An 11,698-nucleotide genomic window follows, 5' to 3' on the forward strand; every position below is an offset into this window, starting at 1 on the left:
TGTGTCAAGCCACTCTTGAACAAGACACAGCGTCAGAAGCGTCTCGCCTGGGCTAAAGACAAAAAGGACTGGACTGCTGCTGAGTGGTCCAAAGTTATGTTCTCTGATGAAAGTAAATTTTGCATTTCCTTTGGAAATCAAGGTCCCAGAGTCTGGAGGAAGAGAGGAGAGGCACAGAATCCACGTTGCTTGAAGTCTAGTGTAAAGTTTCCACAGTCAGTGATGGTTTGGGGTGCTATGTCATCTGCTGGTGTTGGTCCACTGTGTTTTCTGAGGTCCAAGGTCAACGCAGCCGTCTACCAGGAAGTTTTAGAGCACTTCATGCTTCCTGCTGCTGACCAACTTTATGGAGATGCAGATTTCATTTTCCAACAGGACTTGGCACCTGCACACAGTGCCAAAGCTACCAGTACCTGGTTTAAGGACCATGGTATCCCTATTCTTAATTGGCCAGCAAACTCGCCTGACCTTAACCCTATAGAAAATCTATGGGGTATTGTGAAGAGGAAGATGCGATACGCCAGACCCAACAATGCAGAAGAGCTGAAGGCCACTATCAGAGCAACCTGGGCTCTCATAACACCTGAGCAGTACCACAGACTGATCGACTCCATGCCACGCCGCATTGCTGCAGTAATTCAGGCAAAAAGAGCCCAAACTAAGTATTGAGTGCTGTACATGCTCATACTTTTCATGTTCATACTTTTCAGTTGGCCAACATTTCTAAAAATCCTTTTTTTGTATTGGTCTTAAGTAGTATTCAAATTTTCGGAGATACTGAATTTGGGATTTTCATTAGTTGTCAGTTTTAATCATCACAATTAAATGAAATAAACAATTGAAATATATCAGTCTGTGTGTAATGAATGAATATAATATCCAAGTTTCACTTTTTGAATGGAATTACTGAAATAAATCAAATTTTTGATGATATTCTAATCATATGACCAGCACCTGTATTGCATATACATTAGGGTGCCACTCAAAATTAAAGTTTCTAATTTTCATCTTCCCATCCCCCAAATGTGTTAATAATGTGACAAAAACTGAGTTGACAAAATTTGAATGTTTTCTAATAATTTTTACTGGTACCTCAACACTCACAAAGTTTTACAATATTCAACATTTTCGGATTTTATCATGTAATATTAACTTTAATATCACAAGTTAGAATAATGTAAAACTCCTCAAAAAGAAGACACATAGCTGCTAACAGTTACTTCATAAGTTAATAATAAACACTTAAATATTCATAAGTGTCCAGAGAATGACTGTATTGCAGCTTAAAAAACAGCTACATGTGTTTTGTTGTAGGCTAGGTCTCCAGCTCATAGAGTAGCAGCAGATTTCTATGAAGTCGACGAAACACATGCACATGTAAACCAGATAGACTTTCAGATAGACCTTAATTATGGAAGTGTTGAAGTGGCATAAGTGGGCGGCTTTGACTCAGGGTAGATTGGTCGTCCCCTTAAAGGAAGGTTGGGAACCCGAAATTGCTCCTGGTGGCTGTGCCATCAGTGTGTGAATGAGTTAATTTCTGTTTCTGATGAGCAGTTGGGTCTCTGCTCATAGGTGTGTGAATGTGATGTAGTGTAAAGCACTTTGAGTGGTCGAAAAGACTAGAAAGGTGCTATACAAATACAGCCCATTTACCATATGTGACAGTTCATTCAGAATTGGGGGAGAAACCGGAAAATGTTCAGACTGTAGATCACCGAGCCCGGTGGAAAGCTCTGAGAGACTAAATGTGTACGTTCGCACTGTGCTCCAACAAATAGAAGCAACAGCTGCAGAAGAAGCTCTTGTTAAGTGACCTCTCTTGAAGTGTCCTTCTTTACTCTATCAGAAAATAACTGGTATGTGGTGCTAAAAATGAGAATAATTAAGATTAACATGACACACAGATGCAACATGTTGGTGCAGAGGTTAGCACTGTCACCTCACAGCAAGAGGTTCTGTGGATCGAGGCCCAGACCTTTCTTTGTGGAGTTTGCATGTTCTCCCAGTGTCTGTGTGGGTTCTCTTCATGTTCTCCTGCTTCCTCCCACTGTCCAAAGACATGCATTGGTGACTCTTTGCCCTTAGGTGCAAACGTGTGTATGACTTGTTTGTCTCTATGAGTTAGCCCTGTGATGAACGGGCAACCTGTCCAGGGTTCACCAATGACAGCTGGGATTGGCTCCAGCCCTTTCACAACCCTGCACAGAGTTAACGATACTACTGACTACGGCTGCAATAGTGCTAACCCAAAAATATTATTCTGATTACATCGTATTTAAACCAAATAATAACACAAATCAGAATATGAAAAGAACAGTTAAATGATATAAAAAATTATAACAATACTTACTCAAGGATTAATTTACTTTGGTAGAGAAATTTTGAATTAAATAACATTTTATCGCAATGAAAGTAAATATAAAAACCCTTTGAGCTACCAGTAAATATTAATATATCTGAAACAGGTGCGATATTTCTACAATGGAAAAACCAAACAAAGGCGAGCCAAAGGGCCTCTGCTCAGACTAGCTTGGTTTGAGGGCGTGTCTGACCCCCGCTAGCCGCTTGGCAAGCTTTATGACGCGTTTTCATTGTGACGTCACAAGTAAAGGAAGTGAAGGGCTGGACTACAAACAAGCTGTTTTCAAGCAGTTCAGAGCAGAGCTTTCTGTGGGAGATGGGAATTCCCTTTGGGCTGGACTTTGGGCTTTTTCACTTTGCAAACCTTTTACATGCACAAAAAGATATATAACTCAATAAACGAGAGGGAAAAAGCCAAAAAGCATAATACCACCTCTTTAAAGGAAGTTGCTCCTTCACTTTATTGTTGAGAGTTAGATCAGAAGATTGATACCGCAGTCATCATCTCTGTACAGTAAACACAGTGGTCAGTTAGCTTAGCTTAGCTTAGCACAACGCAACTGTAACTGTAGTCTCTTAAATGTCTGATGTTTGCTGTGATTTAAGTCTGCTTGGGAGCATGTGGCCACAAACTCTTCCATATCTTCCTTTCAGTCTCATCCACTAATTCATTTCCTCAACTAACTGAGGAAAGTGTGATGAGTTAGGACTTCAAATAGATACAGCAAAGGAAAAAGAGGTAGTAAGATGAATGTCGAGATTTTAGGAGGGCAGAAGCAGACAAAGATGGAATTGAAGAGGGAGGGGCAGGTTAATATATGTAGCTCCCTGCCTTATCTTTGGCCTGAAGAACAAAAACATGTCGTATGGTAATTATCTTATTGTTCAGACTGTCTTTGCTGTGTCTCATCCGGTGGTCCGACAGTGAGGACAGGAAGGTGAGAGGGAGGTGAGAGATAACCCACTGACCGGACCAGTGCACATGTGGAGGTAATTTTAGAAGTCCAGGAAAGGGATGAGAGACAACACCTCTGAACTTTTAGTAACAGTATTTACACAGACAAGAGATTTGGTGAAACAGGATGTATGACACAATGTATGACAGGAAATTCAACCTCAGTTCATCACTCTATCTGTAGGGTAATGTAAAGGAAAATTTTACCTGAAAAGGAAATAATTTAAGAAATTAAACCTATACTTTATTTATTTGCTACTTACCCAGTAAAATTAAAATATCATTTTAGAACCATCAACTATAAATTTGCTGTAACATTATTTATTTAATGTTTATTTGACAGGGACAAATCACATTGCTTTATAAAGAATACAAAGTAGATGCCATGCATACAGGTTTCTAGCCATAACTAATTTGCAACCCCTGTCCCATAATCATGACATGTGTAATACAGTAAATTCTCTGTATTTACACAGACAAAAGATTTGGTGAAGCAGGATGTTTCACAGCAGAGGCCAGTAAAACGTACTTATGATCCCATTTTTGCCTTCTTGGGGGTAGCAGAACAAGCTTCCAGCCAAACACATATTTACTATTACCTTACAAAGTTGATATGGCAAACATGTTAGTTAACAGTAGCTTATTTACTCATCCAGCAGATACATTCATTCAGATTTGTTTGGAGTCATGAATGTAAGTCCTATATTTATTAATGTATTAATAACTATTCTTCTTCTTCTTCTTTTAGAGTTTAGCTGGCAGTTGGCAAACCAACTTAAAAGGTGCATTAATAACTATTTTAGCTCTGTTTGGGGGGCGTTTGCTGCTGGGCAGGTTGTGTGCAGTGGGGTTTACCAGAGTTTTTTTTGTTGTTGAAAACAGCTGCCTGCTGCGACAAAAAACTTTGCTGATGAGAGCAAACCAAAACAGTAAACCAAAACCAAAACAATAGGCTGAACTGTGCTAAAATGCTCTGAAGGGCAGATGGGAACTGGAGTCAAGTGATAATTCTCTTTGGGTTCATCAATCAGTCCCTTATATTACACATGGTCATCGGATCTAATTTTAATATAAAAATATTGATTCAGGCTTTAAGTCTGAGGTGACCATTTAAAAACTAATATTGTTTCAGAAGACTACAAATGAAAAATGTTTCTAGAGGAATCCCATTGCGCAGAATTAGGAATTTTAATAAACTGTCCTTCACAAATCGGCAAATTGCAAAGACAGGAGTGTGGCTCCTAAAATAAATGTAGAGTTGTTTTGCAAAGAATTATCCTTTTGGCAAACTATAGTTAGTTAGTTACTGCAGTGCATTGCTTGTGGCAACACTCCTCCATGCTTTGCTCCATGTGAGGTCAGCAAACACACTCTTCTTCCATCTCGCCTGTGTTTGTCACTGGATACGCCGCCTCGTCCCAGGGGAATGTTATGTGTGTCTCAGTGGGAGAGCTGGAGGAGTTATGTGACCGTGGTTCTCTCCTGTTACAAAACATACACAGCGGCCGCACAACCTTGCTGATTCTAAATGTCAGACAGACTGCAGGAGATGCTGACTCTCTCACATGCATGGAAGATGTTCCTTTAATTTCCAGTCCAAGCTGGCAGGTTTGTAAACATTGAACAAACTGTGGCTGATCTGTAACTACAGCTGCAGGAGTTGAACTGTAGTGGAAAGAATGTTGACTCTTTGTTAAAGTTCATTAATAAATACAACATCGTTGTTAAAATGATTAGAAACAGTGGCTTAACATATCTTTAAAAACTCAGATAAAATAAGAAAATACAGCTAAAGCAGTTGATGACGTGTTGTGTGTACATTAATGTCACTGTAATACATCTGGAAAAACGCTCAATAAACTCACTCTTCTGATTCTACCAGAGTTATTCACTGCCCTCTGCTCAGTTATTCTTGCTAAGATAGTCAGAAATGGCTGTTGGCTCAAGAGAATTAATTTGTTTCCACTAGATGTCACTAATAGTAAAGCAGGAATGAAAAAGCTGATAACCGATCAGGTGATGTAAACATGACTGCAGTACTGCCTGAACTAGAGTAATGCTCTGTTATCACAACACGGGCGTTTCAGTGATACACAATGTATGAAAGGAAATTCAACCTCAATTCATCACTATATCTGCAGGGTAATGTAAAGGAAAATTTCACCTGAAAAGGAAATTATATTTTATAGAAATTAAACCTGTATGTTACTTAATTGCTACATACTCAATAAAATTGACATATCATTTTAGTGTCAAACAACTATTAACTTGCTGGGACATAATCACGACATCTGTAATACAGTAAATTCTCTAGAGTAGATCTCACTTTCTCCAAAGACTCCACAGTAGCCTAAAAAAGCACCACTCTGCCCTCTACAGGCCACCGTGACTCCTCAGCCAAAGCAGGACAAAAAGTTCAGATTGCAGGCAAAAGTGACCTAAATTTTTTGCTCCTATGTGACTCAGATCTAATTTTCTTTATAACAGTGTGAACAGCCCAAGTTACGTGGAATCTAATCTTTTCCAGTTCAGATTTGGGCCACTTACATATGTGGTCCAAATCAGGTACAGGACGGTTAATTTAAAATCTGGACATACTGTCATCATAATTCGGAAATAGAAGAAAATTACTTGCTTCACAAAAAATGCTCTCTTTCTCCTCTTGCTCATTATCATTTGCTCATGAATTCCCTCTCTTCCACCTGAAATCAACTTAAAATAAAACCGTAGACACTGGCCTCGCTGGCCTCCATGTTTACTTCCATAGGACAACGTTCTGCTGTCTGATGTCTGATATGAGCCAGAACCCTTTAAAGGACTCTGATATGGGCCACATTTAAATTGAACAGTCAATCAAAAAAAAAAAAAAAATCAATAAATCAGAACTGAGCATTAAGGCCTGCAGTGTAATGTAGCTTAATATCATGCATCTTAGCTCACAAGACTTGATCCACACAAATTTTCTTCTACAGTCTACTTTTATTAAATAGACAATTATACAAATACATAACAAACATACAAACAGTATAAAAAGGTGTACAAAGTGTACAATAACTTATTGTTTGTACAAGGAAGGGGAGGCACCATCACGGTCACAAAAGTGACACAAGGCAAACAAAGCAGTGTGCATATATAAAAGCAGACACAAAAACAGCATATACCATTAGATCATTATGGACATTAACCAACAAATTCAGTCGCAAAGAAATCAGACAATTGTTCTAATTTCCTCTATCAACCATGACATTCATAGAAACAGCCAGGAGTATAGTATATGTATATATAAGTGCTTTTATAGAAATATTTTATGCATTACATTTTGATAGCTTTTTTCAGCTCTTTAAGTCACATATGGTGGGAAATATACCACAAAAAATAAAACTTTTTAAAATATCACAGTCCTCCCTGCACACAACTGAGACAGAGTCACCTAATTAGGCCTTATGTCATTCCTGCCTATTAATCAGGCCTTACCTGTATCATATCAACTGACTATATTGTGTGTATATTTTATACATAGACTTAAAGCAAATTATCTGAACATGTAATGCTCTATGATCACCACCAGAGGGTAGCATATTGATTTTAGTGCAATGATGTGTCTTTGCACAAATGCACCTGCCAAACATTTCACATTTTCACTTCATGTATCTGTCTCCTGAACACTGTGGACATACAGCACAGTAGGTCTGTGAAATATTCTTAACATCTGAATTGAAACAAAGTGAACAATTTTAAGTTTGACAGTTTGTTCTGTGAAGCCAACAGCTTAGTTAATACAAACATACTGTAGGCCTCCAGCATATTTACACCTGAAAAACAAGAGGATGTCACTGAATATGTTTATATTATGTGTCTGTATCTATACATGTGTGTCTATATACACTCACAGCCCTCTTTATTAGGTACACCTTGCTAATACCGGATTGGACCCCCTTTTGCCTTCAGAACTGCCTTAATTCTTTGTGGCATACTTTCAACAAGGTGTTGGAAACATTCCTCAGGGACTTTGGTCCATATTGACATGATAGCATCACGCGGTTGCTGCAGATTTGTCGGCTGCACATCCACGATGCAAATCTCCTGTTCCGAGATTTGGTGACCATTGGAGGCCATTGGAGTACAGTGAACTCACTGTCATGTTCAAGAAACCAGTTTGAGATTATTTGAGCTATCTGACATGGCTGTCGCATTTAAATGATGCTCAACTGGTACAAGTGGCCCAAAGTGTGACAAGAAACTATCCCCCACACCATTAAAACCACCACCCCCAGCCTGAACCATTGATACAAGGCAGGATGGATCTATGCTTTCAAGTTGTAAGTGAAATTCTGACCCTACTATCTGAATGTCTCAGCTAAAATTGAGACTCATCACACCAGGCAACATTTTTCCAATTTTATATTGTCCAATTTTGGTGAACCTGTGCAAATTGTAGCTTCAGTTTCCTGTTCTTAGCTGACAGGAGTGGCAGCCAGTGTGGTCTTCTGCTGCTGTAGCCCATCTGCTTCAAGGTTCAACATGTTGTGCGTTGAGAGATGGTATTCTGCATACGTTTGTTGTAACAACGTTTTTTTTTTGAGTTGCTGTTGCCTCTCTGTCATCTTGAACCAGTTGGCCCATTCTCCTCTGACCTCTGACATCAACAAGACATTTCCGTCCACACAACTTTGTAAGTAACAGCATTTTGTTTAAAATTCTGGACCCAACTGGACTTAATAGCCAGCATGGGTCTGGCACCATTCATAGTCATGCAATTCATTATTTTGAACTGATAGCACATGTTTTTGGTAATCTAATATTGTTCTTCAAAGAACTGTGACTGTTAACAAAACTATTTTTTATACTTTATGGAATATGTTTGGTCCCAGTGAGGGAAAACTATTGTAAGTTGTTAGTTATTTAGCCATCAGTTGTTCTGATTAAGCAACTATCCATTACTTTTTGTAACTGAATTAAATTACAGTTTTTGTCCGAGAAAGAACAGTTGTTTCTTTGACCCATGGCAGGGTAAAAAATGATGTAATCATGTTTCCACAAGTCTCATTTTGTGCCATTTTATTATGTTTTGATTAAGCTGAAAACACAACAGCTACGGCTGTACGAACAAGACAGAGTGGTAAATCACAAAAGACAGTATAGTATGTGAAGAAGTGGACATAATGGTCATCGACAGACTGAAGGAAGTGTAACATGGTGGTAATACACCTCCTTTCTCCAATTCTTGTGAAATAATCCATTTATTCAGTTGGTACCAAGCAGCAGCCTCCTCCTGCCATCCCATAGAAGGGAAGGAGGACCAGTGCCAGTCTTGTACCTAGTCTGCAATCCTTCAATAGGCCTTTGTGGATGATGCCATCCTTCCCCCCGGACAACCCCCGGCAGCCCATTCAGGAGTGTCACATGGCACTCCCACTCTGTGCCCATCTCACAATGCAGCCCTGTCATTTGCACCTCATTGACATGCGCTCATAGCGATGTGCATCGGGGAAGGGTCATGTTCCTCCACTAGTCTCAAAGGAAATGAAGTGCCGGGCTGGGTGGCCAAAGTGTGGCTTCCTGGATACGGTATTCATATTTCTTAGGAGGAAGTGCTGAAACGTGTGTGTGTATGTTGGGGATTGGCAGTGAGCTTTAGCAAGTGTTAGGTTACCAGTAATGTGTGGAAACCCCGGCATTTCATGTGAGAGATACAGTGAGGGTGTAAAAGACAAGTGAAATTGATCGGGAAGGAAGTATAGAAATTCTAGCCTGGTTCCAGACTTCTGTAATTCAGTCTGATTATCATGCTACAGAAATTTATCAAAATTTCCCATGAATGGCCACTCCAGATAACAAGGGTTCCTCCAACAGTGCTAATACAGTGCTAATATAATTCAGAGTAATTAGGTCTTCTCTCATGTTAAAATTTTTAAGAATTATTGATAAGATATGTCTGTTAGACGAGCACAGTTTTGCTGGAATTCTGCTTCTAGAGAGTGATGTGTGGGTCCAGATAAGTGCTGCTCTCTGTTGAAAAAGGTGAGCTTGCATCTCTCAGTCTGTTAGTGGTTATCTGTGATACTGCACATGTAAGAGTCTACATGGGCAATTTAGATTATTCCACAGTATTTATGTTTGGACTCACTGGACAAGTCCAATCTAGCAACAAATTGGGTACTTTTTCATACCTCACCAGCAAAAAGGGGCAAAATCTTGGCTGATATATGCGTCTTTGCATTGTAGTACACCTCAGAGAGGGGAGTATTGAGAGCTGATTGTAGTCTCGTAGCTGAGAGTAATGTGAGAAAATTCCACAATATAGTGCATCTGCTCCAAAAGACTTCATTCTATGTGACAATTAGCTACTTATAAAACTTTTATTAGAGATATTCATAAAAAAATAGGCTGCATGACACTGTAATGTACAACAGATAATAAATGAACAAGTAAAAATGGGTGCCTGAAGTACTGTTGAAGTAGTAGGTTTTGTTTGGAATTATGATTTTAGAAAACGCTAATATCTTTTTTTTGTTGTTGCAATTTACACATTCTGAATATTTTGATATTTAGTCATTAAGTCACCTGACCTTGAAGATATTGGGACAAGATCAATATTTCTCCCCAGTTTCTAAAGTTACTGTACTTCCCTCATTCAGGACGATGTCCAGCTTCAAACTGTCTGCCCTGGTTCCTTAGTGGGGAAATCACAAATGAACTGCCTACCAAAAAACACCTGAAACTCAGATCAGATCATTTTTACATTAGACCATATGTTGTTTATCTTTGTAATATAGGCTTTCTTTGTTCCATCCCCACATATGACATGTTTCAGAACAAACTGACACTGCCTCTACAGTAATTGACAAAATCCATGATAAAAATAGCCCTAAAAATAGCTCTGACGTCCAAAAACATTTAATGAGGCAATTTTGTGTTATTACCACAATGTGTGACTCTCTTTCACAGCTTTCTCCACCCCTTACTAAAAGAGGTAAGGATGACCATCATCCTCTTCATTGAGAAAGACCAACAGCATAAGCCGCAGACACGAATAAACACTGTTTGCTGCTTCTGCACCAGCTACCCTTAAAAATAAAGGTTCAATTTAGAGCCAGTTGTGGTTCCTTGTGGTAAAGAAATTAACCTATATCCTTTTGTGTTTGGAGCTTAAACGACCTTGTGATTTGTGTGATTGTGAGCTTAAAACCATGTGTAGGTGTTTTAAACTTGGATGGATTTTCTATATCATCACAACCCTTTTTGATCCCACTTTCACTTTCTAGTAAGGCACCCTTTAAAGGGTTTATGCTTTGTAAGTAATGGATTTATTAATGGTTTATAATCATTTGCTTTCATATGCTTTATAGATCAGTTATAAACCTTTAATAAGAACTACTTTAGGTTGCTACTTTCTCATGTCAATCCTTTCTCATAATAGTTTATAACTCTCTCCTAAGTCAGATGTCAACTCATTACAAAGAGTTACTAGTTTCTCGCTTTCTAAGAAGCAAATATCAATCAAGACTGCAAGCTTGTAAATGTAGGTAAGTTGTTAATAAATAGAAGTTTCCCACTGTCCACTGCAGAAGCCTAGTGAATTCAAATGCTATTTAAAAAGACAAAGCATCATGCTGGAGAAGGATAGACACCAGCCACAAATTTCACAACCTGGCAACCCAACAGTTGTGTTTATTATTGACTCAATGACCTATAAAGCATTGGAAAAGTATTTATTTACTATTAATTAGATAATTTGTTACCACATATATATCATTAAAGTGTGTCGCATTTGAAAGTGCTAACCCTTCTTTTTCAGTAAATGGAAAGTAACAGTGAGTACATTTACTCAATACTGTACTAAAGTCTGAGGTACTTTAATTGAGCGCTTCCATTTTATGCTACTTTCATCCACTACATTTCAGTGCCTGCATTTATTTATGACAGCTATAGTTACTTTGCATATTGTTACAAGCAAAACCCATGTTCAATACAATATGATATCGGTTAGCCTAGACAACAGCATATAAAACAGTTAAAAGCTCCACCTCAACCAGATACAACAATAACATTATGCATACACATGAATTATAAAATAATATACCACTCTGAAAGAGACCACTCTGTATGAGTGCTCCTAATACTTTAGGTAGCCTACATGTTGTAGATAATACCTTCTACTACTAGGTTACTATTCCAAATAAGACAGAGGGTATATTCAGGAATAATAAAACGGCAAAACACACTCTAGCTACATAAGTGTAATTATGGTCCTTTGCAGATTTTTTGTTGAATGGGAATAAAACATCTCTATTAAAGAACCAATAATGGTTCTAAATGGAACCATTATTTTTAAGGATCACTTGCGATCAGCTACGTGACAATTTCCAGCACCCCCCC

The sequence above is a fragment of the Micropterus dolomieu genome, linkage group LG04, assembly GCF_021292245.1.
Source record: "Micropterus dolomieu isolate WLL.071019.BEF.003 ecotype Adirondacks linkage group LG04, ASM2129224v1, whole genome shotgun sequence".
Classification (NCBI taxonomy): Eukaryota; Metazoa; Chordata; class Actinopteri; order Centrarchiformes; family Centrarchidae; genus Micropterus; species Micropterus dolomieu.